At 38.0% G+C, this 25329-nt stretch overlaps 1 protein-coding gene across 1 annotated transcript in view; it reads right to left on the bottom strand.

The window, feature by feature from the left end:
* The window catches only part of SMIM14 (small integral membrane protein 14), a 66756-nt gene extending 51231 nt beyond the window's left edge, over nt 1–15525 (bottom strand). The window contains exon 1 of the mRNA XM_069068239.1: nt 15293–15525. The gene's annotated coding sequence lies outside the window, so the exon portion shown is untranslated. The remainder of the gene's footprint in view (nt 1–15292) is intronic.
* Between the last annotated feature and the right edge of the window lie 9804 nt (nt 15526–25329).

Below are 25329 nucleotides of genomic sequence, written 5' to 3'. Positions count from 1 at the left end.
TTTTTTTTCATCTCCTATCACTATTTTAGATGTGAGAAGAAAAATGAAACAAGAATCTCTGGAATTATGAATAGGTCTAAAAGTTCGTCCAAAATGAGCAGAGAAAGATGACGCTCTACAGAATGAAGCAGATTTTTAGGATCCTGAATGGAGACTAATTCTAACCAAAGGAAGAGATGTTGCCACTAACAGGTGACTACTGAGAGGGACCAAGATGACCAAATATAGGTCTGACATTAACAATGAAGAGTCATGCTGTCATTGCAGGGGATGGATCCATGACATGTCCAGCTTCTGCCAAAATTTCTCAGACCTGACAACCACTACCCACTTCTGGCAATTTATATTCGGAATAATGGTGCTACCAGCTAGAAAGCACTGCTAGGGACAATAACCTGTGAACTCACTCACTTATTTAACAAATATTTATGAAGCAGCACTATGTGCCAGGCACCAGGAATACAAAGATGGAAGAATTAAATAGTTCCTGCCCTCCAAGCCTTTACATTTATTGGTGGGGCTCTTTAATGCACATAAATGCAAGGTATAAACTAAATAATTTTTACAGGAGAGAGCATTGACAGCAAGTACAAATCAGAACAGCCGTCATCTAGGAAATAGTACTTAAGTCAAGCAGTTAAAGAGCCTAATAGAATCTGAAAAATGGGAGATTTAACAATACAAACAAGCTACATTAAGCAGGCCAGTTTATTTAGAACATAAGGACACATTAAGTAAAATAATTTGCAATAAATCTGGAAAGGAAAGAGATTTGTACTTAATCCCTTAATCCTAGAGGCAAGAGGGAGCCACTAGAGTTTATAAAGCTGGGAAATAACATAGTGAGATGGATATTTTAGGATTATCACTTTGACAACACTAGAAATCACAGTTTGGTCAGAGAAAGATTTGAAGCAGAGAGACCAAATAGGAAGTTATTAGAATAATAATAATGATGATGATGATAGGTGATAAGGGCCTACAGTAGGGTGGTTGTGGAAAGGAGACAGATGTGTATTATTTTGGCAAGTACAAATGACTGGGCAAATGAATGGATATGGGTAGTAGGGGAGAGGAGGAGTGAAAGACTGAGGTTGTGAGCCTGGCAGAATGGACAGATAGTAACGCTCTCACCAGAAACAGACAACCATATAAACATGTGGTATTTTCATCACTCCTCATTGAAGGTGAGGGTTACAGGTGATTTAGGAAAATGCTAATAAGGCTTGGGTTTCTGGGCCAAAATAATGAAACTTAGTAAACTCTTGGTCAGGAACTGAGTGCCTCTAACAAAAAGAGGTTTCTAAAAAATTAGAGTTGCCTGAAATCTGGCAAATCTGATCAAGAGAACTGTAAAATGAAAATATAATGGGAAAAATTTCCCAGGTATATTGGCTAAGAAAAAAGAATACAGAAAGCAGAAAACACTGACATTATCTTTACTGTGATAGGATCATTATGAAAACTTTTTTTTACTATTAAAGAAAATATCAAGAAATAAATATTTCTCCTGTCTTAAGTCCCTTCCAGATTTACCTGAGAGAAAACTTCCTTCTAAGAAAAGAAGGCCTAAGGGCGGCTTGGTGGCACAGTGAATAGATCACAGGCCCTGGAGTCAGGAGGACCTGAGTTCAAATCTGACCTCAGACACTTAACACTTACTACTAGCCATGTGACCTTGGGCAAATCATTTAACCACAATTGCCCTGCCCTCCACCCTCCAAAAAAAAAAAAAGGAAAAGAAAAGAAAGCCTGGAACCCTTTTGTTTCTTTTTGTCTGGGATCAAGAATCCATTCTAAGGTTCCCGGAAAATGTATTAAGAGTAATAATCAGATTTAGACTAGGAATACCTTAATCTATTTAAAAGTCATTGCTGTCTTTATCTCTGACAGGACTGAATGGTTTAGGGAATAATTTTCTGAGATTTAACAACATCTTAAGTGTTTTTATTTTAAGGGACAACTGTCCTGTTTGACAGTTAGATAACCATGTTCTATCACTTTGCGAAATTCCTCTTTGTTTAGGAATACTATCAATTTTAACTTTTTAAGGGACATCTGTCCTGTTTGACAGTTAGATAACCATGTTCTATCACTTTGTGAAATTCCCCTTTGTTTAGGAATACTATCAACTGTAATTCCCAAATGGCTGAATGTTAAAGAGATTTCCAGCATCACACATAGTGGAGATAATGTAATGGAAATAAAAGGTCTTTCCAGTAAGATCAGGTAAAGCAAAGATGCCCATTATTATCAACACAGTGCTAGAAGTGCTAGCTATACAGCTCTCTTTGTGGTGGCAAAGAATTGGAAATTGAAGGTATGCCCATCAAATGGGGAATGGCTGAATAAGTTGGGATATATGAATGTAACAGAATACAACTGTGCTATATGAAATGATGAGCAGGCAGATTTCAAAAAAACCTGAAAAGACTCACACGAACTGATGCTGAGTAAAGTGAGCAGAACCAGAACATCATACACAGTAACAGCAACACTAGGCAATAACCAACTTTGGTAAGTTCTTCTTGGCAATGCAATGATCTAAGACAGTTCCAAAAGACTCATGATGGAAAATGCTATCCACATCCAGAAAAATAACTGTGGAGTCTGAATGCAAATCGAGACCTACTATTTTTTTTTCTTTCTCGTGGTTTTTCCCTTTCCTTCTGATTCTTCTTTCATAACATGACTAATGTGAAAATATGTTTAATGAAATAAAATGCTAGCTATAGCAATAAGATAAAAGAAATTAAAGGAATAAGCATAGGTAAAAAGGAAACAAAATCTCTCAAAGCTACAGGATAAAAGAGAAATCCATATAAATACTCTGCATTCCTATATATACCCAACAAAACCCAGGAAGAATAGCTTGAAAAGGAAAAATTCCATTCAAGAAAAACTATAGAATCTTTACTAAAATACAGTATATCTATTAAGATTCACTCAGAGACTTTATCAACCTAACTATAAAACACTGTAAAAATAACAAATAAATAGAGGAACATTAATTGCTCATGGGTAGGTCAAGCCACTATAATAAAAATGACAGTAACACTCAACTTACTTATCCAATGTTACCCTAATCAAGTTGTACCCTAAAGAGATTTTTTTTTTAAGCAATCGGGGTTAAGTAACTTGCTCAAGGTTACACAGCCAGTTATTTCTGGGTGTGGTGCTGAGTGTCTGAGCCCAGGATTCGATCTCCAGGTCATCCCAACACTGAAGACAGTGCTCTTACTCGCTGAGCCACCTGGCCGCCCCTCCTAAAGAGATTTTTTAAAAAAGGACCTATATGCACACTGAAATGGCAATGGGAAAATATGTGCAATCATATATTGTTGGTGAACTTTTAGCCATCCTAGTAAGAAATTTGGAACTATATCCAGAAAGTTACTAAATTCTGCATACCCTTGTACTCAGCTATACTACCTATTGGGCCTATAACCCAAAGGGGAAAAAAAAGGAGAAAAGGATCTATAGATACAAAAATCTTCACAGCAATCCTTTTTATGCTAGCCAAAAAATTGGGAACTCAAACAGTGTCCTTTCACTGGTCAACTGTTAAGACAATGTGAGTGGTATGTGAAAATGGAGTATCAGTATGCCATAAATAATTAAATCAGTGTTTTTGTTGTTGCTCAGTCATGTCTGACTCTTTGTGGCCCTATATGGGGCTTTCTTTTTGTTGTTGTTGCTTCTTTTGGAGGGGAAGGCAGGGCAGTTGAGGTTAAGTGATTTGCCCAAGGTCACACAGCTAGTGTTAAGTGTCTGAGGCCGCATTTGAACTCAGGTCCTCCTGACTCCAAAGCTGGTGCTCTATTCACTGTGCCACCTAGCTGCCCCCTATCTGGGGTTTTCTTGGCAAAGATACTAGAGCAGTTTTGCCATTTCTTTCTCCAGTCCATTTTACAGATGAGAAAATTGGGGCGAATAGGATTAAGTGACTTGTCCAGGGTCACACACCTAGTGTCTAAGATCAAATTTGAACTCAGGAAGATGAGTCTTCATAGCACTCTATCCACTGAGCTACCTAGCTGCCCTTAAATTAATGCAGGATGGCAGTTAAAACTAATGCAACTTGAGGCTGAACTGATGACAGATGTACCCAGTGTCCAGAATTAGGAAAGAAGCAGTCCTGTTGAATTCTGCCCTCCACAGTACATATCTGGAATATTATTTTCAGTTCTGTGTCTCATTTTAGCAATATCAAGCCTGAGTGAAAGCAGAAGATAACATAAAATGGCAAACTGGAAAGAACTGGAGACGTTTAATCAAGAAATTGGAGGTGTTTATTGGAGAGAAGATGGTTTATAATATGTTTTCAGATTACAAACAGTAACAGCTGAAGGATTATAACTTAGATTTGTTCTGTTTGGCCCTAGGGGTGAGACTAGGCACAATGGTTTAAAGTGCAGAAAGGAAGATTAACGCTGGAACCTGAGAAATACTTTCCAGTATGAATTGCCCAAAGTGGATGAAGCTGCCTTGGAAGGGAGTAGGCTCCTATCACTAAAGTTCTTCAAATGGAGACTGGATATCAATTTACTGATAATGCTATAGAAGGGATTCCTGGTTTGGTACAAATTAAGCTAAGTTACTTTCTGAGAACTCTTCTAACTCAAATCTGAGATTTTAAAAATTTTTTAATGGAGCTTAGTGCTTATCTTGTTTAATAAATAGACTATGAAATTACAAGTTGCTAATAAAAGGTCTTCAGCACTTATTTTCTGTAATATCACAGGTTTTAAGACTTGAAGGAACCTGGATCTTCTAGCCCCTTCCTTTTGTTTTATGCATGTGAGGAAAGTAAAGCCTATAGAGTTTAAAAGACTTTTCCAAGGCCACACAGGAAATAAATACATGACTAAAAAAGGATGCTATAGTTTTTAAGCTCTTCAAAACTAAAAAGCATTCCTATTTGATAAACAAAATTAGATTCTGAAATTTTAACTTTTATGCTTTAAACTGAAATGTACTTATTTCATGGAGATTACTACCATTTTTACTACTTACTAGTCTCCAGGTAAAAATGAGAAATTGTTCTTATTGATGTCTCAGATTTTACTCAACACTGAGTTAACAGTTTCCATTATAGGATCATGTTTCTCTTTAAAAAAAAGAAAGCGATGCTGTAGATGTGTTTTGGCTAAGAACCAGAAACTAATATTGAAGCATACAAACACATGAGTATTGAAGAATAAAATTTAACCAATTCAACAAACATTTATTAAACACCTAATATATGCTAGTCACTGTGCTAAAGCACTGGAGATACAAAAAAACAGAAAGGTAGTCCCTGACCTCAAGAAGATCACAATTTAATGAGGGAAGACACTATACAAAGGGAAGCTGGGGGCAGGGCGGCTAAGGAGGAAGGAGACATTAGGGGATCCCCAGGCAGGCCCCCCCCATCTGGTTCCGTAGAGTTGAAGCCAAGCAGAACGGCAGATGCAAAGTGGAGTGAGCTGGAAAGTCCACATGCTGCCTTCCACATAGGAAGGCTTTGGGAGGAGTTTAGTGTTCCACCCTGCAGCCCTATAATCAGAGGAGCTGAGGGAAGGTGGGAAGGTACTGGGATCCACGGCTGAGTCAGCAGCAAAGGGATGGGCTCTGGAGCAATCAGCTTAACCTGGGAGAACCATCTTGTTGAGAGGAGTTGAAATCAAGTTTTAAGTCACTGAAGGCAGAGTCTGGTAGACTCCAGTTCTCACTTTTTCCAACAAAAAGTAATCCAGTCATCTTTCAATGTTTCTCTTTATATTGAGAACTTCATGGATTAAGTAGAAGTCTAGCTGACTTAAAGGATAGGTAAAAGGAAAAGTAATGGATGACAGGAAAGGGCATGCTAGTCTTTTATTTTTTTATTTTTTTAATGCTTTATTAACTTCTGATTTACATCATCCATTTCCTCCAGATTTTGAGTTACAAATTTTCTCCCCATTTCTCCCCCAACCCACCGCCCCAAAATAGCAGTCCCACAAGATATCCCTTCCTCTAATCTGCTCTCTCTCACATTTCCCCCCATACCCCTTTCCACTTTTCCAGTGGATCTCTATGCCTCAGTGCCTGCACATCCCAATTCCCAATTACATGTAAGATGGTATTAATAATAGTATACCCACCCACACACACACACATATATATACATATTTGAACATTTGATTTCCAAACTTTCAATTCCAGATTCATTCCCCTCCTTCCCTGTCACCCACCCCTACTGGGAAGATACGCAGTTCAGTATAGGTTGCACATGTGTGGCTAATGCAAAACAATAACATAGTAGATACATTGTAAAAGACTGATTACACTTCCCTCCCTCCCATCCCACCTCCCACCCAATCTACTCTCCACTTCGATCCCATCTATTTTCAAAAGTGAGTGCTTCCAACCTCCCTCCCCCCAAACCTACCCTCCCTTCCATCATCCCCCATCTCACCCCCTTCCCCCCTATTCTCCTGGAGTGTGAGATACCCTATTTAGTGTGTATTTCACTCCCTCCTCAAGCCAAATTCAATGGGAATAAGGCTGACCCATTCCCTTTTGCCTTCCTATTCTTCCCCTCCATTGTAACCATTTTCCCTTGCCTCTTCTGTATGAGATAGTTTGCCCCAATCTGTCTCTCCCCATCTCCTCTCATTATATTCCTCTCACCTCTTAATTTCACCTTTTAAGTATCATTCCTTCCTGTTAAATTGGACCTGTGCTCTCTATCTATGTATACCTGTAAACATATATACACACATTCACATATGTATTCATAAGGACATGCTAGTCTTTTTTTTTTTTTATAAGCAATAGGGGTTAAGTAACTTGCTCAAGGTTACACGGCCAGTTATTTCCGGGTGTGGTGCTGAGGGGCATGCTAGTCTTAAAGAACAGCCTAAGTAAAGGTTAAGGTAGGAAGAGGAAAGTGTCTGACATTTAAGGATGAGTGGAGTTCAAAATATCACTATTTTATAATACTCAAGTTTCAAGGAAGTCATGACTTTATTTGCTTGTATTACTTGTAACACCAGTAATTATATGTTTAAAATCAGTTGCAAAATCAAACACGACAGCAGCAAGCATATTCACCATTAAACTTGGTTCATAACACCTTAAGATAGTTTCTATTTTTCTACCTTGGTTCAAGTCAACATAGTAATCTATAAAAAGTCTAGCAGCTTTGCATCTGGGCTACTTCAAACCGAATTCAGTCAAGCAACCAGTTTCATACTGTTGCTTTAAAAAAATATACTTTCTGTATCTAGATAGATACACACATATGTATGTATATTATATACATGTATGACACATGTATACACAAATACATATATGTTCATGTGTGTGTATGTATTATATACATGCATATATATGTAAATATATCTCTCTCTGTCTTGTGGCGCTAGAGGTGAAAAAATAGGAAATGAAAGAAGTCAATATGAAAATAATTAACGAGAAAGGAACTTCTTCCAAAACAAGATAATTGTGGTATAAATAATACATATAAAATTAAGATTTAATAGAAATCTGGACTAGTTCTTTATAGTGGTATCTCATTTTTTTTTGCCATGAATAAATCTATCAGCTTTTAATAAAAATATTTTTAACAAACATTTTGAATTTTCCTCAACTAGGTAAGTTTCTCTATAAAATATGAGGGCTTAAAGTCTTAGTAACCGACATACCAATAATAGCCCTGGAGGAAAAAAAAAGTTATGAAACATCCTCTTCTCCTCTCAGAAACCAAGCAGAAAACTAGTCCTAGTATAGAATGCTGCCTGCCTACACTGTCCGACAGTCACTATATTCAATGTCTTTGCTTGATTTTCCTCATTACAAGGGAGGGGTCTCCCCATCAATTTCTACTTTATGCCTTACAACCTATTTTTAAGATAAGGGTATTACCGCAAAAGGCAACTCTTGAAAGAAAATCATATAGGATTGTGACATTTGACCATAGCTTTTTAGCACAGGCTACTTTCTAACAATGTGGTATAATGGGAACAACATGGAATCTGGAATTATAGGACCTGGATTTGAATTCTAACTCTGCCACTTACTAATCTATATGCTTACAGCTTTCACTTTTCCTTCCCTCAATTTGCTCATTTATAAAAATGATATATAAAAACGATATATAAAAAAGTTTATATAAAACTATATCAGTTTTCTCCTAACATTTCACTGAACACCTCAACAGCTGAAAATGGTTAGCATGTATGCTAAGTTTATGTATGTTTATTTGTATTTTTACTTATAGTAATTACATACATTATAAAACTTAAGACAAGAAACAGGAATTTTAAAAGGAGATGAAAATGAAATTTTGAAAATATTTTATTTAACAGCATAAGAAACATGTTAAAATATTAACATTTTAGTGAAAGCAATGTGATTGAATATACTTCATTTTTTAAAAAGATCTTTTTTGAGCATTTTCTGATACAGCCATTACAAGATCTGATCCTAATTAAACAAGCATTTATTAGGCTGGTGAAGTTCTAAGTTCAATTTATTTCAATATCTGGTTTTAAAATCTATTAGATGACAAAGATATCTCACAAAGATATCATAGATCCAAATGGAAGGAGTAAATAACTGGCTGTGTTTACTAAATCACCATACCAATTTTTCGATCCCAGGCACCAATCAAATCAGTCTCAGGTTTCTGTTTTGTTTTGAATCAATTAGTTAATTTCTATCTTCCCTCAAGATAATCCACTTCAACATTTTCCACAAATTAAGTATAAAACTCATTTTCGGTTCCTTTATACTAAAATTTATTTAGAAGATTTTTAACAAATTAAAATATCCCATTTAAAAATCTTAAAAGTGTGCAGATGAATTTTTATACATAACATCACATTTAGCAATCCAAACATCCAAGTGCCTCAGTTACAGGGTCAAGAAGAATCAGGATAGGGGCAGCCAGGTAGCACAGCAAGTTAGAGCACCGGCTCCAGTGTTGGCATGACCTGGGGATCGAATCTGGGCTCCGACACTTAGCACCCACCCAGAAACACCTGGTCCCCTAACCCTGAGCAAGTTACTTAACCCTGATTGCTTAAGAAAAAAAAAAAAGAATCAGGATAGGGGCATCTAGGTGGCACAGTGAATACAGCACTGGCCCTGGGGTCAGGAGGACCTGAGTTCAAATATGGCCTCAGGCACTTAACATTTGCTAGCCATGTGACCTTGGACAAATCACTTAACCCCCAATTGCCCAGCCTTTCCCACTCCAAAAAGAAAAAAAAAAGAAGAATCAGGATTAAGTAAATGTCATGATATAAGGTAATTAAGAAATCATTTGGTTAATCTTCATCAAGAGCCCTCTGGGCTCACAGGTTTTCAGTGAAGACAGCAGTTTTAGTTGAGTGAAGAGGGAAGAGTGAAGAAGGAGGCTGAGAATGCTATGTGCAAATTTGGAAGGGGAGTGGGTTTGAGGCAAATGTTTTTCTAATTTAGTATGCAATGCAGGTCCTCCATTCATCCATACCTGATCATCCTGTTTGATTTTACTCTCTTATTGGAAAAATGCAAAAGGGCAAGGAGAAGAAGTTTGTGTGATAAGATGGGAAGGTAATCACTGGTCCAGGGGGCTTGTGATAGCCATAAGATGAAAGGCTGCCAATTTGGTGGAATGTGAGCTGAAGAAGGGCAAATACAGTTGAAGCCATAGGAAACTTGGAGTGGAGAGGGTAGTATTAATCTATAAAAGATGAATCGAGTTGGAAATAAGACCACAGCCAACTTTTGAGGGTATGTGCAAGAGATTGCACACTGGGATGTGCAAGACATCTTCCCCATTTCATACTGGCAGAGCACATACTTGAAAATCAGATGACTGATGTGGCCTCTGCTGCTGCTGCTGTCACTTCGGAGATCTAAAGATCTCTAAAGGCCCCTTCTAACTCTGTGACTCCCATGCTCAACAATATAGTTAATATGCAGCCACGACAGCACACAAGTAGAAGTATTAATATTAAGGGATTTTCTAAATAAATGCAAATGATGAATATCTTTAGCAAAGGCATAGGATGCAAATTAGTAATAGAAAATTTTCTGCACTTCTAACAGCAAAAAACGGGAAAAAATGGAAAAAGACCATTAAAAATAAATACGAAAAAAGCATAAAGTATCTAGGAGTCAATCTAGATATATAAAAATACACTCAAAAAACACATTTCAGAAATAAAGGAAGACAAATAATTGGAGTGATATTTGATATTCAGTGAGCTTTGTTGGACTACACCAACATAAAATACCAACCTGCATTCATTTACAACTTTCACATTATAGCATTAAATGAAGAAAAAGCCCTTCAAATCTTTTGTTCCCATTCTGTTTCTTCAGTGACAAAGAAGGCTAACAATGACAGTTTTTGGATCTCCAATTATCTTTAATTATTGGTACTCTAAATATGAGCTCCTTGTCCAAGGATCTATGAATGGGATATGCTGCCAGAGGAGCTGAATGTCAATTTCCACATTCTTGCTAATATGGAATTAGAGGAAGAGAGATGTGACAGTTACTCCTGGTGAGGCAAAAAAAAGGACTTGGAGGCATTAGTTTTATTGTATGTTGTTATTGTATACCTAAAGGTAATAAAATATCATCATGGGAGATCTGGCCATTGCTCATCATAATACTTGTAAGTATTTGCAAAAAGACCAACAAGAAATTAATTGCTGTTTATGTACCATTATCAGTTGTTCAAGATAAAGAGGTAGAGAAATTCTCCGTAGAATTCTGTGAAACCTTCCAAACTAAGTCAATGAGATTACCCTCAATGACTTCGAGGCAAAAGTGGGAAGAGGTGAAGAATAATTGTTCAGGAAAAAGAAATGAAAAGCCTCAAATCTTTGTCATACATAACTAAGGCCAATTCCACAGGCAGGTAAATGGCCAAAAGATATGAATTACCAACACCTCATGACTGATTGCTCTAAATCAATTATGAGAAATATTTTCACTTCATAGGTAGTAAATTGGCAAATATAATAAAAAATTAAAACAGTCAAAGTTGAGGGGCTATTATGAAAACAAGAGGCAGCTGGGTAGCCAAGTGGATAGAGCCCTGGAGTCAGGAGAACCTGAGTTCAAATCTGGTCTCAGACATTTGACACTTACTAGGTATGTAAGCCTGGACAAGTCCTTTAACCCCCAACTGCCTCGACAAAAAAAGAAAAAGAAAAAAAACAGGCATGATATGCACATTGTTGGTAGAATGGTAAATTGGTTCAACCATTCTTTAAAACAATGTGTGATTATTCAAATAAAGGCATTAAGTGGTTCTTATCTTTTGTCCAAAATGACCTATAATTCCAGAACATTGATAGAAAGCTCCCATATAGAAAAAAACAGTAACAGAAGTCCTTTTTTGAGGACAAAATGATCAATCATCAACTGAGGCTAGGCAAAGCATAGTACATGAATGTAACAAAAAGAATTATGGCATAAGAAATTATGAATAAGGAATTCAGATAAGCATAAGTTTTGTAAAAAACTGATACAAAATAGATGAAGACCAATGTGTGTCCTAGAGAAAGAACGATAAAAATGTACCTCCCTCTACTTGGCGGAAAGGTCGAGCAGAAGAGGTGTTGAGCTGTTGCATGAAACTCTGTTAAAAGTAAAAGTTTACGGTCAGGGAAAGAAAACATATCAAAAAATGATTCATGTAAAAAAAGGCATCAATACAATTTTTTTTAAAGAAAAGGAACTGAACTGTAGACACAGGACGATGAATTCTATCAGCTATATATAAGGTGGAAAATGGACAGAGAGGTCACTGAAAATCATTCTAAGATATTCATCTAAATGGCTACACAGACAAGAAGTTCAACCAAATTCTGGGCAATAGTAAGGTAAGTGTTACAAACCAAAAAATAAAACATGGAACAGTGGAAACAGCTCTGTCTTTGAGAATGGGGAAAATGATTCCAACACATTATAGTACCACTGAAACCCTGAAAGAGTTACTTCATCTCTACGGGCCTCAATGTTCTCATCTGAAAAATGGAGGTATTGGACATAATCATCTCTAAGGTCTCTTCCAACCAATACTTTGATCCTTTTAATTTTACCTTTACATAAAAACATGATGTACATTTCACATCTGATATACCCTGTACATCCCTTTGCATAGAAGATAAAATCTAACTAGGAAGCTTCCAGAGAAGAGCAACTATATTAATTCAAGTAATCATAAGTCTACAACATGAACTCTTCAATTTGGAGAAATGAAGGCTGAGAAGGGATAAAAACAATTTGGTTAAGATAAATTCAGACTAGTACTAAATCTCAAAGAACTAAAACAAAGGGAATCCTTTTAAAGATTGAGATAATTTAGCCCTGCTCCCAGGTCTAAATAAAAAAGGGTTATTCTACAAAATCCATAAATTCCTAAAACACATTATCACAAAGATACAGGCTGAAAATAGAGAACAAAGGTTTCCATAAAAGTACAAAAGATGTCATATGTCATCCTCACACATATCAGGATGTTTGGGGTTACGTCTGGTGACATCAAAGAGGACATGCTCCTTGGTGCCCATAAACTACTGCACTGGGCCAACAACACATCCATATGACGGCTGTGTGTCAAAATGTTTTGGTGATTCTTCTCTTCTCAAGATTCAACAGGTAATTTTTTTGTATTGCTTTTCCTAAGGTAGTCATCTATCTAGACTTGTTCAGTTAAGAGACCAAGAATTTATTCAAGATAACACTGAAACTGGAAGCAAATAAATCTAGGTTAATTTTTTACATGTAAAGGTACTGAATTCCACCATTCTTTACCATTCAAAAATTAAATTTTCTGCTTACATGAAAAAAGTAATATATTTCTATGTCTAGATAAGGATTAAAACTGAAATCCTAGAAACACAATGGGTCTGTAAAGATCTCACAAACTCACTGAAGTCAATTAAAGGGGGGAGGCTAGGTGGCGCAGTGCATAAAGTGCCAGCCTGGAGTCAGGAGGACCCGAGTTCAGTTCTGGCCTCAGACACTTAGCACTCACACAAAATAACTACCTTGGGCAAGTTACTTAGCCCCAATTACCCTCCAAAAAAGGCAAAAAAAAAGTCAATTAAAGGGACTCATGGTTCACCATACTAAAATATACCCCTCTTAAGATCGTCAATTTCATCTTCAATTTGATATGCATCTTCTTTTTCCACTTTGTCCCAATTTCTCTTCATTAACTACAAGTGGCAAACAAACTGACTAGAAAGTTTTTCAAAAATTTTATTCCTTTCTCTTTTGGGAAAATACAATGAAGAAGTTCTTAGTACTGGGCTGGTAACAGAGCCTCTCCTGAATAAGTTAGGGCCACAAAGGGAAAGGATCCAGTCTTGGGACTCAGGCAGTCTGTGGACCTGGGTGGGCAAACCACAACCATGTCCAACACTGGGAACCAATGGAAGGTGGAAGCCATAAATACAGTGATAGAAAGCTAGAGAATGGGAGCCCACCAAGACAGATGAATTATCTTCCTCCTCCCCCTCCCTTAATCCTGGGGCAGGCCCTCATTACTTAAGGCATGGACTACAGACTACTTCAAGTCTCTCCCCACTACCAGGGAAACCACCTCCAATTTATCCTGTATATACATAGTTGTCAGCATGCTGTCTCCTCTATTGGAATGCAATATCCCTGAGAATGGAGATTGTTTTTATCCATTAATAAACATTATATCCATCAATAAACAATAAACATGAGCTCCTCCTCAGTGTCAGACACTACTCTCTCCCCCAATGAGCTTACACTCAATGGGGGAAGACACCACCAAAAAAGAAGCTGAAAGGGTGAAGGGAGTAGGAGGAGTCAATCAGACAAGAAATGAAGAGATGGCTAACCTGGGAGCCTTCCTTAAAAGGGGGTTTGAAAGTAACTCCTTGCTCTCCTCTGTCATTCCAATCAGAGGGATGTGAGTATCAAGGGTAATGAAATCTAGGAAGAATCATAAGTTTCCTGATGATGTAGTTCCTGGGGGCATGATGGGAGTCCAAAAGAGTACAGCCAGGTGTTTTTTACTTTCTTTGTATCCTCAGCACTTAGCAAAGTTTCTGGCACACAGGAGACGACTAATAAATGCTTGTTTTGCTTGACGATAAATATTTGGGGGTTTTTTTCTTGCTTTCTCAAAGAATGGAAAGGAAGGAGTTGGAAGGAAGAGGATTCAAAACTGAATTTAGATAAATGCTTGTTGACTAACTACATTTTGGAGTACATCTGGTAAGCTTGATCTATCACTTCTACCAGTAAAAGTACTGACAAAGTGTATTATTGGAATCCTCTTATGCTGAAAAGGAGACAATATCCCATCTGCAGCTAATCACACACAATCAAAGAAAAGCTGCAAAGAGAATCAAAACAGAACCCAGCTTTAAGAAACACAATTTTTGATATTCAGAGGCAACATCCTCTATGGCAACTAAAGTAACTGAAATTCCCCTACAACTTCTAAAGCTAATAAACCATCTTTTTTTTTTTCTGCCAAGATTAAATGAAGTTTAGAAAACACCCACTTTGGGGGAAAATGTCATTGTTTTCAACCAGCAGAATGGGCTTTTCAGCAGCAACATTCAATTCCCTCAAAAGACAAGGACGTTGCAATAGGGTCACATTTATCAAACCAAAGGTAAAACTGAGATGTTCGGATTTACAATACATTTGGTGCTCCAGTCTTCGTATAAAAGGAGAGGAGAGAGAATTTTAAAAGGGAGCCAGAGACGATCACAACAAAGGAATCCCACCCAGCAATGGAAAGGGGAGCTGTGGCAAAGGACTCTCGTTGAGATTTCTGGATTTGGGGGGTGGGTTTGGGGGCCGTTTCTACTTTCCCTCCATCTTCTAACCTTTCTTTCTCTTTCTCCAGTCTAAATTATCACACACACACGCTCTCACAGAGAGACAGCTGCTAATCTAAACACTAAAAATAAAATCACCGCCCATTTACTGAGACACTTTCCCTTGCCCAAGACTCCTCTAGGAGAAAGAAAGCCAAACCGAGAAGCCCGGGGCCCAGCGGGGCGCCTGCGACGGCGCTCGCGGAGGCCGGAGGGGCTGCAGGCTTTCTCTCCCAGCCCCCGCCAACAGCTGGAGCCGCACAGCTGGAGCCGCACAGCTGGAGGCCGCGGGGCTGCCGCTGGCGCTGGTGCTGCAGCTGCTGTTGCTCAGACACACTGGGCTGCAGGGAGACGGGGACGGCAGGAAGAGGGGGAGGGGGCCCACGGAGTGGGGGGCGTAGGGGGCTTCAAACGGCTGCCCAAGTGGTGCGGGGACGGGGGTCAAGACTCACCGTCCCGGGACAAAAGACAGGTCAAGCAGGAACTGGAACGAAAGATAACGAAGTCCCGGGCCCCCAAATACCGCAGCTGATGCTGCGACCGCTGCAGCTACCCCCGAAGCCGCTGCCACCTCCCTCCTCCTCTGTTTTGATTCGATTGACCACGTCACTCCTTGCCACGAGACCCGGATCTGCCGGCTCCCGGAGCCGGCGCAACAGATTGCAGCAGCTAGAAACTGGCTCGCACCTCCCCCTTTCCCCCTCCACCCTACCTCAAAAAAAAAAAAAGTGATTGGGAGCATGCGCAGCGTTCCAGCGCTTGCCCAGTACGAGCCGCCTGTCGTTCCAGAGAAAGGGGGCGGGGCAGGAGAAATAAACAAAGACGCGGGTAGGGGCGTAAAGAGTCCACTGGAGCGAGTCGCAGGCGAGCCCTGAGGTCTTTGGGTGTGCACCTGGAATGCCTAGACGCCGGTTTCGGTCCTGGTCGGCAGGGGGTGTGTCCTAAATCAGGAAATCGAGTGAGGGAGGAGAGCTCCAGGGCTGCACTAAGCCCAGGCCCTTGCGGTAGGCATAGGGGCAGCGACTGCAGCTTGGGCATTATTAGTCCGTTGTGGAGGCTGGAGAGGGACTGAGATGGACGTTGTATGGGTACTATAAGCTTTTAAGCTAGAAGGGATCTTACGAGACCCCTACCAGGGATTGTTAACCTTTTAGGGGTCGGGGCGGGGTGTCTGTTTCCTCCCCACACCCACCCTGGCTGTCTGGCGCAGTCTTTGGATTCCTTCTCAGAATGTTTTTTAATGCGTAAAACAAAATACATAATATTGCAAAAGAAACCAACTATATTGGAATATGTTTATCAAAATACCTTTTTTTTGTAAGTAAGTTCAGGGGATGCTAGGTGGCGCAGTGAATAGAGCACCGACACTGGAGTCAGGAGGACTTGAGTTCAAATTCGTCCCTGTCAGACACTTGACACACTAGCCTTGCGACCCGTGGGCAAGTCACTTAACCCCAACTGCCCTACTTTCCCCCTCCAAAAAGAAAAAAAAGGTAAGTTCACAAACCCCAGGTTGAGTCCCTCATCTAGTCCACCCCCTTTATTTTAGAGATGAGGAAACTGGGGACCAGAAAAAATTAAATGACTTCCCAATGTCAACACAGCTAGCAGATAGGACCAGAATTTGGACCCAGGTCCTCTGACTCAAAATCCATGAATGCTGATGGCGCGATGGACAACGCTGTGGGGCTAGAATGAAGCAGCCCTGAGTTTAAATTTTGCCTGAGACACTAGTCGTGTGACACTTCACAAGACACTTAATCTTCTGTTTTCCTGTTTCCTCAACTGTAAAATGAGCTGGAGGAGGAAATGGCAAACCACTCTGGTGTCTTTGCCAAGAAGACCCCAAAACAGTCAGACATGACTGAAACGACTGAACAACAATTTTCAGAACTACATTCTTCCTAAATTCATTCCTTGTCTGGGTCATCTTCAGCATTATTGAGAAATTTACTGGTAAAACAACATCATGGATTGCTTGAACAGCAGCATTTTAGAGCTAGTGAGGAAACTGTAGCCGTAATAATGAGAGCATTTTTACGGCTTGTGAAACAGTTTACAAATATCTCATTTGAGCCTCACAAACAATCATAGGAGTTGGGTGCTATTATTACCCCTGTTTAACAGATGAGGAAATTGAGGTAGACAGAGGTTAAATGATATGCCTAGGGTCACATAGCTAGTAGGCATTGGAAGCAAGAATGGTGTGGAAGTCTTTCTGACTTTCAGGTCCAGGGTTCTATCTCCTGGACCACCTACCTCCCCCTCATAGATTATTCCACCTAAGCAGCCCCTCATTTTATAGCTTCTTACTTGTTACATTAAAATACTTATATCAGTCATGTTTCAGATGCATTGGACTAACTAAAACTAAAACAAACTAGATTACTTTTAAAGTTAGAACTAGGTAGGCTACAAGAAGTTTTTATTGACCAACCCCACACCCCACACACACCCCATCCTCATGGTTAGCTCTCACTCCCTCCTAAAAATATCTTGTATATAATTATCTGTTTACTTGTTTGAGGTCAGAGACTGTATTATTTTTGTATCTCCAGGGCTTAGCACAACAGACCACACGTATTAGGCTCTTAATAAATGCTCATTGAATTAAGTGGACTGCCCATTGACATTCTTTTTCATATTATACTTCAAAATTTGTGTCAAACTGTCATAATCATAATCTTTAAGAGGCAGCTAGGTGGTGCAGTAAATAGAGCACCAGCCCTGCAGTCAGGAGTATCTGAGTTCAAATCCGACCTCAGACACTTAACACTCACTAGCTGTGCGACCTTGGGCAAGGCACTTAACCCTAACTGACCTCCAAAAAAAAAAAGGCAAAAAAAAGTATATAACAGCATAATCATAATCTTTAGATTATAGAGTCTTCATCCCTTTGGTCTTTCCTGTATAGTTTATTACCTAAATCTCTTTTGAGTTCATATAAATTTCATTTGGGAGGTACTGTAGCATTTCAGGCCTTGATGCTTATCTATTGATGCATCAAATGAGCAAAATTGTCACATTCAAATGGGAGCATTTGGAAAACCTTTCTATCTATTAAGAAAGCAACTGGATGGTGCGGTGAATAGAGTATCAGGTCTGAATTCAGTGTTCTATCTACTCTTCTTCCCTCTCAGCTGTGTGTTCTTTGCAAATTTGATGAATATGCCTCTATCTAAGTTCTTAATCAGAATGAGAATATGAGAATAGTTTAGAGCCAGATTGTGGAGTTAATGCCAGGTCACTTTTTCTAGAACTCTCTTTTGTCCCCATCATAACTTTCCTTGTAATATACTAATCTATGTATATGTCAAACTCAATACAGTATAATTTCAGAGGATGTGCCATTTAAAAAAATTTTATACCCCCAGTTCCTAAAATAGTGTGTTTCACATTGTAGGTGTTTAATAAATGTTTGTTGATTTCAGACAATGAAAAAGAACACTAGCCTGGGAGTCAGTCAGATAACTTAGTGTATGGGACGCAGAGGCAGTTTTCAAGAGGTAGAACAGTTGACAGATAAATGCAAAACCTAGATCTTCCAGAAAACCAGTGATCATAGTGCATTGAGAACTTTTGGACTTTTCCTAGCAGTATGGATTTTCTTTGGGTAGCATGAGTTTATGGGAACCAAAAGTGCTTCATTGGTGGCAAGAGAGAGTAAGAAGTACCACTCACCAGTAGTGATATACGTGTGTATTTCCTTTTGATTCACTAAAGAGAAGGAAATACTAGCCCTTTCTATTTTCACGATGATCACATCAATGTAATATATAATATAATATATGGGAAGCAGAGTGGCATTGTGAATAAAGAGCTAGCATTGGAATGGCAAAGACCTACCTCTTGACACATACTAGGTATGTAACTCTGGGCAAGGCTTTAAGTCTTTAAGATCTTAATTTTATAAATGATTTTCTGACTATAAGTTTCTGAGTAGTTGGTGATCTGCATTGATAGAAAGTTTCATCACCATCATTTCCCTATATTAATGAAACTGTAGTTATTTACAGGGTGTTCAAACTGAAGTTTATGTTACATATATATGTAACACTGGAGCTTTTGCAAAGGAATTTTTACTTCAAAAGCTATAATTAGAAATATAGAGAGGAACAGGGGGAAAGCATTTATCTGGGTGTTAGGATTTGGTCATTCCTTACTGTATTTGTTTCCTAATAAAGACTAAAAAGCAAAATTAAAGCCTAATGTTAAATGTTTGCAAAAAAATGAATATTTTTACTAATAAATATTAGTTAACTACTTTTAAAAATTAAGAAATAAAAATAATTGTTTTCAGGGTTTTTATGTATTTTATTAAAAAGTGATGACCTATTCCAGAGGTTTGATTAAAGGACACAGACAAATAGTAATATAAAATTATAACATTTATTTGTTATTTCCTTAAGGCTAGCGGTACTTGTACAAGGAGTTAGAAGAGCTACATTCTAACTGATGAACAGATGAATCAGAAGACTTTTTATACATTTTAGAACCATCCCAATTCAGAGTGACCCTGCCACAAAACTTTATGACTTCCATTTGTTACCATCTATATGTGAGAAAGAAGTTTCTTGGTTGTAAATGCAAATTGACAACAAATGGAGCAGGGTCTATCTACATTTTACAGTCAGTCTCAGGATGTCTGTTTTTCTCCTAAGATGAGGGGGAATCCTATCTCCAGCCTTATCTGGTTTCTGATGTCTTGCTGACACAGAAGGCAAGGGAAAGCAGTCTGTTTGATTCATTCAGACTTTGGCCAAAATATGATATTTAATGATTATCAAAAGAGATGCCTTGATCCCTGATGCTCCCAACCTATTTGTATGATACAAGCTTCCAGAACCTATTGACTAAACATGCCTAATATCTAGCCCTGTTAATAGGAATAAACCTCACTGTTCAAATATTCCTTTTATCCCATGTAGCTGTTTTAAAACATTTCAATTTCTTACTAATTTATAATATTATGTTTAGTAGTACCATGCAGTATTAATTATGGATATGTAACCCCATCAGAAACAAGTAAATTGTTTTATTGCCTCCATTTCCACAAAAACACATATTCATAAGCTTGATATTTTCATATCCAGAAATAGCATTTTCAATTGCTTAACTCTTTTTCCTTTATTTGTTTCTTACATTTTCTTTTTGCTTTTTTTTTTTTGGAGGGGGACAGTAGGGCAATTGGGGTTAAGTGACTTGCCCAAGGTCACATGGCTAGTTTTTTGTGTTATGTGTCTGAGGTCAGATTTGAACCCAGGTCTTCCTGACTCCAAGGTCGGTACTCTATTCATTGTGCAACCTAGCCGCCCCTGTTTCTTAAATTTTCACTAGCTTTCAAACATAATAGTCTACTGTATTAAACTCCCTCTCCCATCTCTGCTTTTGACTCCCCAAATTTCATTACCAGCTTCAACTTCCTGCTCACTCTGGAAGTTTCTTTTATTCCTGAGGCCTTCTTACCTTCAAACATCCTTTCACCCTTGATGCCACCTTTTCCCACTGGTGAGTTGCTCCTGGAACTCCCATTTTGAGGAATGGCTTAGGGCAGCCATCCTTTAATTCTTTTCCTGGCTCTGTTTCTGACTCTTTGGACTTTGCCACTATCTACACTACCCCTCTTATGTGTTGTATTACCACATTAAAATATAAGTTCCAAGATAGAGAACATTATGAAATGCAAAATGGATAATTCTGATTATATTAAATTAAAAAGGTTTTGCACAAAGCCAATGCAACCAAGATTAGAAGGAAAGCAGAAAGATGAGAAACAATTTTTATTGCCAATGTCTCTGATAAAGGCCTCATTTCTAAAATATATAGAGAACTGAGTCAAATTTATAAGCATACAAGTCATTCCCCAATTGAAAAAATGTCAAATGATATAATAGGCAGTTTTCACATGAAGAAATTAAAGCTATATATAGCCATATGCAAAAATGCTCCAAATCATTATTGATTAGAGAAATGCAAATTAAAACAACTCTGAGGTACCACCTCACACCTATTAGATTGGCTAATGTGACAAAAAGGGAAAAGGATAAATGTTGGAGATGATGTGGGAAAATCAAAACACTCTTGCATTTTTGGTGGAATTGTGAACTGACCCAACCATTCTGGAGAACAATTTGCAACTATGCCTGAAGGGCTATAAAACTGTGCGTACCCCTTGACCCAGCAATATCACTACTAGATTTGTATACCAAAGAGATCATAAAAAAGGGGAAAGGACCTGCATATACAAAAATATTTACAGCAACTCTTTTTGTGGTGGCAAAGAATTAGAAATTGAGGGGATGTCCATCAATTGGGGAATGGCTGAACAAATTGTGGTATATGAATGTAATGGAACTCGATTGTGCTATAAGAAATGATGAGCAGGATGATTTCAGAAAAACCTAGAAAGCCTTACATGAATTACTGCTGAGTGAAGTGAAAAGAACCAGGAAAACATTGTACACAGTAACAGCAACATTGTGCAAAGATCAACTTTGATAGATTTAGCTCTACTCAGCAATACAAGGATCTAAGGCAATTCCAAAAGATTTGTGATAGGAAATACTATCCTCATCCAAAGAAAAGATCTACGGAGTGTGAATGCAAATCAAAGCATACTATTTTCTCTCTTTTCTTTCTCTTTCTCTTCTCTCTCCCTTTTGTTCTGATTCTTCTTTCACAACATGACTAATGTGGAAATATATTTAATATGATTGTACATGTATGGCCTATATCAGATTATTTGCTGTCTTGGGGAGGGTTGGAAAAGGAAGGAGGGAGGGAAAAAAATTTGAAACTCAAAATCTTATAAAAGTGAATGGTGAAAACTATCTTTGCATGTAATTGGGAAAAAATACTATTAAGAGGGGAAAAAATAAAATAAGATATAAGTTTCTTGAGGGCAAAGATTTTCTTTTCTAGTACTTGTATTCCCCATGCTTAGTGCAATGCCTAGTAAGAGCTTAATAAATGCTTGTAGACTTGACTTCGATTGACTATTAATTTAAAGCAAGTATAACAATTGAGTTGCAAGTTAAAACAGTTCCCAACAGCCTTTCAGAATGAACTTAGAACAACTCCACAATGTTGATTCTAAGTATGTTGTTCTTTCCATCTCCTATTAATATGCCATGATAAATCATGACTTTTCTATCATGTGAAGTTGACATTTATAGATCCATTCATGTGTCCAACTTTAGAAAACCTGACATACAATGTAACAACATGAACTCAGAAAATAAATAAAAGAGGGAATGATTAATATCATTGACTTTAGAATTGGATGGAATCTTAGAGGTCATGTAGCTCCTCTCATGCATTTTATTCGTGAAGAGACTCCAGAGAGGTAAAGTGATCTCTTTCAGAAGACACAGGTAATAAATAGCTAAGCCTGGACTCAAACTCAATTTTTTTTATTTCAAATCCCAGAGTTCTTTCCACTACACTAAGATATATACATTATTTGTACCACAAAAAGATGTTCATCTGTAAAAAAATAATCCCACGTGTAAAACCCAAGATCAAAGACATAAAGAAAGGTTCTATATATACCAAAATATTCATAGCAGTATTTTTTTGCAGCAGCAAAAATGAAAAACAGAGCACAAACCTACTGATTGAGGATTAATTGAACAAATTATGATATGCCAATGTAATAGGATATTTTGTCATGAGAAACAAAAAATAAGAGAAATTCAGAAAAAATGGGAACACTTCAATGAATTAAGTTAAAATGAAGAAAGCAGATTCTAGAGAACAATATACATAATGATTACAATAATGCAAATGAAAACACAATGGCAGCCAATCTCAGATTAAATGTAATGACCTTTTTAATTTTAGTCCTTTATAGTGGATGGCAAAATGTATTTCTTGTAGGGTTTTTGGTTGTATATTAAATATCTTCTGAATCTGTCTGTCCTGCCTCCAGATCCCCTAGGTATTCTATCACTGGGACTAGTGGGAAACAACCACAGTAAAAATCATGATTTGCCTAGAGGAAATATTCATTGTTCAGTTGTTAGTGCATTTTTGGAACCTACCCAAATCTAGTATTCTTTCCATACCATCACTCTGTCTCTGTAATATTATAATGAATTCTACCAGCTCAATTTGCGGTATTAAGTGCTGAATGTGTGCCAGGCACTGGAGTTATAAAGACAGTAGTTGAAGGGAGGTATTAAGATTAAACAAAGGTCTTTGACTTCAGATTAGCAAACAAAAAATAGGGAAAGGTACCAAAAATCTCTTTTTAGTGCCCTAGGCACTTAGCTATTCACCTGGGTAGTGATATAGAATGGGTCTTCGTTTTCCTAATTTCTCTTCAGAAATTTGTGGAGGGGGTTATATTTACCACAGGCAGCAGTGGGCAGCAGGATCTTTTGTTCAGGTAGAATATTGAGCATTGTAAAGAAAGAGGTCAGAAATAAGGGAGAAGAGATGATGAGAGGGGAGAAAATTAGATATTGGTAGAGGATGCACATTAGAATAGCAGCTTACATTGGTATGCATACTTAATAATACTTCACATTTGTATACATTTATACACATACGTATTCATAACAACCTTGGGAGAAGATAATATCAAGAATTATCATTTTCCTCTTACATATGGAGAACTAAAACTTAGAAAAATGTTCAATGACTTCCTAGTTTCAAGTAGCTGGTGAGATAAGGCTAAAACTTCAAACCAGAACTCCTGGTTCCATGTCCAATATGATTTTCACTACATTATACTCCCTTAGGAAAGCACAGGTGTGCAAGTTTTAAGAAAGGAAGAAAGAAAGAAATGAGGAATCCCAATGTTTGGGGAAGACTGGAAGAAGACTTGGTATAACCGATGGCTCCTGATCTCAGTTTTGAGTTTACACAGAGTTCAATGTCAGAAGACTTTTTTTTTATGTTTCTAAAGCACTTTATTTTTTTTAAATTCTTTATTAACTTCTGATTTACATCATCCATTTCCGCCAGATTTTGAGTTACAAATTTTCTCCCCATTTCTCCCCCACCCACCACCCCAAAATAGCAGTCCCACAGGCTATCCCCTCCTCCAGTCTGCTCTCTCCCACATTTTCCCCCATACCCCTTTCCACTTTTCCAGTGGATCTCTATGCCTCAGTGCCTGTACATCCCATTTCCCAATTACATGTAAGATGGTATTAATAATAGTATATATATATATATATATACACACACATGTATACATATATATACATATTTGAATATTTGATTTCAAAACTTTCAATTCCAGATTCATTCCCCTCCTTCCCTGTCACCCACCCCTACTGGGAAGATACGAAGTTCAGTATAGGTTGCACTTGTGTGGCTAATGCAAAACAATAACACAGTAGATACATTGTAAAAGACTGACTATACTTCCCTCCCTCCCATCCCACCTCCCACCCAATCTACTCTCCACTTTGATCCCGTCTATTTTCAAAAGTGAGTGCTTCCAACCTCCCTTTCCCCCCAAACCTACCCTCCCTTCTATCATCCCCCCTCTCATCCCCGTCCCCCCCTATTCTCCTGGAGGGTGAGATACCCTATTTAGTGTGTATTTCACTCCCCCCTCAAGCCAAATTCAATGGGAATAAGGCTGACCCATTCCCTTTTGCCTTCCTATTCTTCCCCTCCATTGTAACCATTTTCCCTTGCCTTTTCTGTATGAGATAGTTTACCCCAATCTGTCTCTCCCTATCTCCTCTCATTATATTCCTCTCACCTCTTAATTTCACCTTTTAAGTATCATTCCTTCCTGTTAAACTGGACCTGTGCCCTCTATCTATATATACCTGTAAACATATAATCACATATTCACATATGTATTCATATGCCCATATACCCTCATATATAGACAAATATATACACACACACACACATATATATATATACATACATATATATATATATATTTCTAATCCCTTCAACTACTGAGAAAAGTTTCATAAGTTATAATTATTGTTTTTCCATGGAGGATTGTTAATAGTCCAACTTTGATATGTTCCTTATGATTCCTTTTCCCTGTTTACCTTCTCATGCTTCTCTTGCTTCTTGTATCTGAATGTCAAATTTTCTATTCAACTCTGGTTTTTTCAGCAAGAATGCTTGAAAGTCCTTTATTCCACTGAATGACCATATTTTCCCCTGAAACATGATACTCAGTTTTGCTGGGTAGGTGACTCTTGGTTTTAATACCAGCTCCTTTGCCCTCTGGAATATCATATTCCAAGCCATTTGATCCCTCATTGTAGACGTTTCAAGATCCTGGGTTATCCTGATTGTGTTTCCACAATATTCAAATTGTTTCTTCCTGGCTGCTTGTAATATTCTCTCCTTAATCTGGGAATTCCGGAACCTGGCTATAATATTCCTAGGAGTTTTCTTTTGGGGATCTTTTTCAGGAGGTGATTGGTGGATTCTTTCAACCTCTATTTTGCCCTCTGGTACTAAAACATCAGGGCAGTTTTCTTTGAGAATTTCCTGGAGGATG

Source organism: Petaurus breviceps, unplaced genomic scaffold (assembly GCF_028583685.1).
Source record: "Petaurus breviceps papuanus isolate PSGF00001 unplaced genomic scaffold, PetGlider_PUasm1.0 140, whole genome shotgun sequence".
Lineage (NCBI taxonomy): Eukaryota > Metazoa > Chordata > Mammalia > Diprotodontia > Petauridae > Petaurus > Petaurus breviceps.
The sequence above is the reverse complement of the archived record's forward strand: the minus strand, read 5'-3'. Positions and strand labels throughout refer to the sequence as shown.